General features: G+C 40.6%; 1 pseudogene; it reads right to left on the bottom strand.

Annotated features, from left to right (window-relative positions):
- Positions 1 to 575: 575 nt before the first annotated feature.
- On the bottom strand, positions 576 to 675 carry LOC127124332 (uncharacterized; annotated as a pseudogene).
- Positions 676 to 4,968: the final 4,293 nt, after the last annotated feature.

Below are 4,968 nucleotides of genomic sequence, written 5' to 3' on the forward strand. Positions count from 1 at the left end.
TCCTTCTATTTTCTTTCTTTCGTTGATTTGTATGCCACGCACTCGCTCTCAAGGCGAACCGCTCTATTTACGAATCAACGATATCGAACTATATCTCCGAGTCTTACGACGAATTCGGGAATATCATGCTGAAAACAATCTCCCTCCTATAGACCTTCCTGATCTCAAAGATTTTCCTTCTTTAACCGAGATGGCAGAACCAGCTCGTGCTCTTAGAGATTACGCCGCTCCATCGCAAGATGAACCGCATTCAAGTATTGCTCCGCCCGCAATCGAAGCAAACAACTTTGAACTTAAACCTTCGTTGTTGCAGGCTGTGCAACAGAACCAATTCTCTGGAAATCTTACCGAAGATCCAAACCTTCATTTATCCGTATTTGTCCAATACGCTGATACTGTTAAAGCTAATGGTGTCACTTCAGAGGCAATTCGACTTCGTCTTTTTCCTTTCTCATTAAGAGATAGCGCTAGAAGATGGCTTCAATCTCTTCCTTCCAACTCAGTCACCACATGGAACGAGTTGAAGAAAGTTTTTCTTGCCCGATATTTTCCGCCAAGCAAAACAGCTATGTTAAGAGCCCAGATAAACGGATTTAAACAGAAAGACAACGAGTCTCTTTTCGAAGCATGGGAAAGATACAAAGACATGATGAGACTTTGCCCACACCATGGTTTGGAAGACTGGTTAGTAATTCACACATTTTATAATGGTCTCTTATACAACACAAGGTTAACAATAGACGCCGCTGCAGGTGGTGCACTAATGAACAAACCCTATGCTGATGCTTACCAGCTTATCGAGAGCATGGCCCAAAACCACTATCAGTGGGGAACCGAACGAACAACGGTGGAAAAACCTCAACCGAAAACCGGCATGTACGAGATAAGTAACCTTGATCACGTCAATGCAAAAGTGGATGCTTTGGTCCAGAAAATTGAAAGTTTAAACGTATCACCTCCAGCCGCCGTGGTTGCTATAACTCAGAATTGCGAGGTCTGTGGAATCCAAGGCCACACTCCTGCGGAATGTCAACTCTTGACTGGAATCCAAGCAGAGCAAGTAAACTATGCTCAAGGAAGCCCCTATTCGAATACCTATAACCCAAATTGGAAGAACCATCCAAACTTCTCATATAAGAGTAATAATGCTTTATACGCACCTGGACAGTCTCCAAATCAAGCCCCATCTATACCTCCGGGATATCAGAAACCGAATCCTAACAATAATACCCCTAGAAAATCCAACTTGGAAATCATGATGGAAAACTTTATAGCTTCCCAACAACAAACCAATAAAGATTTCTTAAACCAGAACATACACACTGGCGAACAACTTAAACAACTAGCAAGCAAAGTAGATGCCCTGGCTACCCATAACAAAATGCTGGAAACGCAAATATCTCAAGTAGCTCAACAACAAGCACCTACTGCTCCACCAACTGGTACATTCCCTGGACAGCCCCAACCCAATCCGAGAAGCCAAGCTCATGCAATTATATTAAGAAGTGGAACGGAAGTGGAAGGACCGTCTGACCCAAGGATAGAAAACCAAAACCCTAAGAAATCTACTGAGGAAAGTGAACCTAAGGAAAAGGAAGAGAGTAATAAGGAAACCCTAGAAAAGAAGGAACCTTATGTACCTCCACCACCTCACAAACCACCTATACCTTACCCTCAAAGGCTTGTTAAAACCAAAGATGTAGGCCAATTTAGAAAATTTGTTGATCTCCTTAAACAATTAAACGTTACAATTCCGTTTACCGAAGCTATTACGCAGATGCCCTCATATGCTAAATTCTTAAAAGAAATTCTTTCTAATAAAAGGAAACTTGAGGATAGCGAAACCGTTACACTCCCTGCCGAATGTAGCGCTATAATCCAAAACATGCCCCCTAAACTCAAGGATCCGGGTAGTTTCTCTATACCCTGTCACATAGGAAAATTTGTCATCGACAAAGCCTTATGCGATTTAGGAGCCGGAATTAGCATTATGCCTTTATCCATATGTAAGAAACTGGAAATGGGAGAATTAAGACCGACCAAAATGTCTGTGCAATTAGCAGATCGTTCCATCAAATATCCTGTAGGAATCCTTGAAAACGTTCCCGTACGCATAGGTCAGTTTTACATTCCCACTGACTTCACAATTATGGACATTAGAGAAGATGATACGACACCTATTATACTAGGAAGACCATTCTTAGCAACTGCCGGTGCAATCATAGACGTAAAACGAGGACGACTCACCTTCGAAGTAGGTGAAGAGAAAATTGAATTCATTCTTTCCCAATTCTTGAAAGCACCTGCAATAGAAGATACATGTTACTTCATGGATATCATCGATGAATGCATAAAAGAAGCAGAGTCAGGAGAAGACAAATCATCAGACTATCTTTTAGAGGACAAATCTAAACAATGCCTAGCAATAACACCGGATCCTACGCAGTGTCTTAACAAACCAACCCCTGATTTGAAAACACTTCCCAAAAATCTGAGATATGAATTCCTAGACTTAGAACTTGAACGACCTGTGATAGTTAATGCAGATCTAGGAAGACTCGAAACAGAAAAACTCCTACATATCTTAAGAAAATATCCAACCGCACTAGGATACCACATCACCGATCTTAAAGGAATAAGCCCTTCTATTTGTATGCACCGCATCATGTTAGAAGAAGACTGTAAAACCTCTAGGGAACACCAGAGAAGACTAAATCCGATCCTAAGTGAGGTAGTAAAGAAAGAAATAACCAAGTTATTGGAAGCAGGTATTATATATCCTATATCTGATAGCAAATGGGTTAGTCCTGTACACGTTGTACCAAAGAAAGGAGGCATAACCGTTATTGAAAACGAAAAAGGAGAAACTATAACTAAACGAATCGAATCGGGATGGAGAATGTGCATTGACTATAGGAAACTAAACAAAGCAACCCGAAAAGATCATTTCCCTTTACCATTCATTGACCAAATGTTAGAACGATTAGCTAAACATTCACATTTCTGTTATTTAGACGGCTATTCAGGCTTCTTTCAAATACCAATTCACCCTGATGACCAAGAAAAGACAACACTCACATGCCCTTTTGGTACCTTCGCGTATAGACGAATGTCGTTTGGTCTGTGTAATGCCCCTGTAACTTTTCAAAGATGCATGATGGCAATATTCGCCGACTTTCTCGAAAACATCATGGAAGTATTTATGGATGACTTTTCTGTATACGGACAGAGTTTCGAAGAATGCCTTGAAAACCTGGAAAGAGTTCTTGAGCGATGTGTAAAAGTAAACTTAATACTTAATTGGGAAAAGTGCCACTTTATGGTACAAGAAGGCATTGTTTTAGGACACATCATCTCGAACATAGGAATTGAAGTAGACAAAGCCAAAATAGAGGTAATCGAAAATCTTCAACCCCCAAGAACCGTGAGAGAAGTACGAAGTTTTTTAGGACACGCCGGTTTTTACCGACGATTCATCAAAGACTTCTCTAAGATAACTAAACCCTTAACCGGACTGTGTGATGAAAGATGCTGAATTCATATTCGACGATAACTGTTTAAAAGCATTTCAAACTCTTAAACAAGCATTGATCTCCGCACCCATTATGCAGACACCAGACTGGAATGAACCATTCGAAATAATGTGCGATGCCAGTGATTATGCTGTAGGTGCTGTTTTAGGACAAAGAAAGGATAAAAAGCTTCACGTTATATATTACGCTAGCAGAACCCTGGATGAAGCACAGATGAATTATGCCACAACCGAGAAAGAACTCCTAGCAGTGGTATTTGCGCTAGATAAATTTCGTTCTTACCTGGTAGGAGCCAAAATAATAGTTTACACTGATCACGCTGCTATCAGGTACCTTTTAACAAAAAAAGATGCTAAACCTAGACTCCTAAGATGGATCTTGTTACTACAAGAATTCGACTTAGAAATCAAGGACAAGAAAGGAACTGAAAACGTAGTAGCAGACCATCTCTCTAGACTTGAGAACCTTGAACCGGAAAGAACATCCATTAATGATGATTTCTCGTATGATAAACTCATAGCTACTTTGGAAGAGAACAACTCCGACATGCAAGTAGAAACCACCTTAGCTATATCTGTCACACCATGGTACGCTGATCTAGTCAATTATTTAGCTGCCGGAATAGTTCCACCTACTTTATCTTACCAGCAGAAGAAACGATTCTTCCACGACATAAAACACTATTACTGGGATGATCCCTTACTTTTCAAAAGAGGCCCCGATGGTATTTTCCGTCGATGTATACCCGAAGAAGAGGTAGAAAATATAATCCAACACTGTCACTCTGCGCCTTATGGTGGACACACAAGTACATCCAAGACCTGCTCTAAAATCCTACAAGCTGGCTTTTATTGGCCAACTATATGGAAGGACGTACATGCGGCTATTAAGGAGTGTGACAGATGTCAACGCACGGGAAACATATCTAGACGTGACGAGATGCCACAAAAAGGTATTTTGGAAGTAGAGATTTTTGACGTGTGGGGGATAGACTTCATGGGACCTTTCCCATCCTCTTTCGGTAACAAATACATACTCGTGGCAGTTGACTACGTATCAAAATGGATCGAAGCTATAGCTTCTCCAACAAATGACACCCGAGTAGTAACTAGACTCTTTAAAAATATAATATTTCCGAGATTTGGCATCCCAAGAATAGTAGTCAGTGATGGTGGATCACACTTTATATCCAAGGTACTCGAAAAACTACTACTTAAATATGGAGTGAGACATAGGATAGCAACACCTTACCACCCTCAAACCAGTGGACAAGTGGAAGTATCTAATAGAGAAATCAAGCAAATACTAGAAAAAACGGTCGCCACTTCAAGGAAAGATTGGTCATTGAAATTACCAGAAGCTTTGTGGGCATACCGAACTGCTTATAAAACCCCATAGGGACGACCCCATTTAAGCTCATTTATGGAAAATCCTG

Source organism: Lathyrus oleraceus, chromosome 2, assembly GCF_024323335.1.
Source record: "Lathyrus oleraceus cultivar Zhongwan6 chromosome 2, CAAS_Psat_ZW6_1.0, whole genome shotgun sequence".
NCBI classification, from domain to species: Eukaryota; Viridiplantae; Streptophyta; class Magnoliopsida; order Fabales; family Fabaceae; genus Lathyrus; species Lathyrus oleraceus.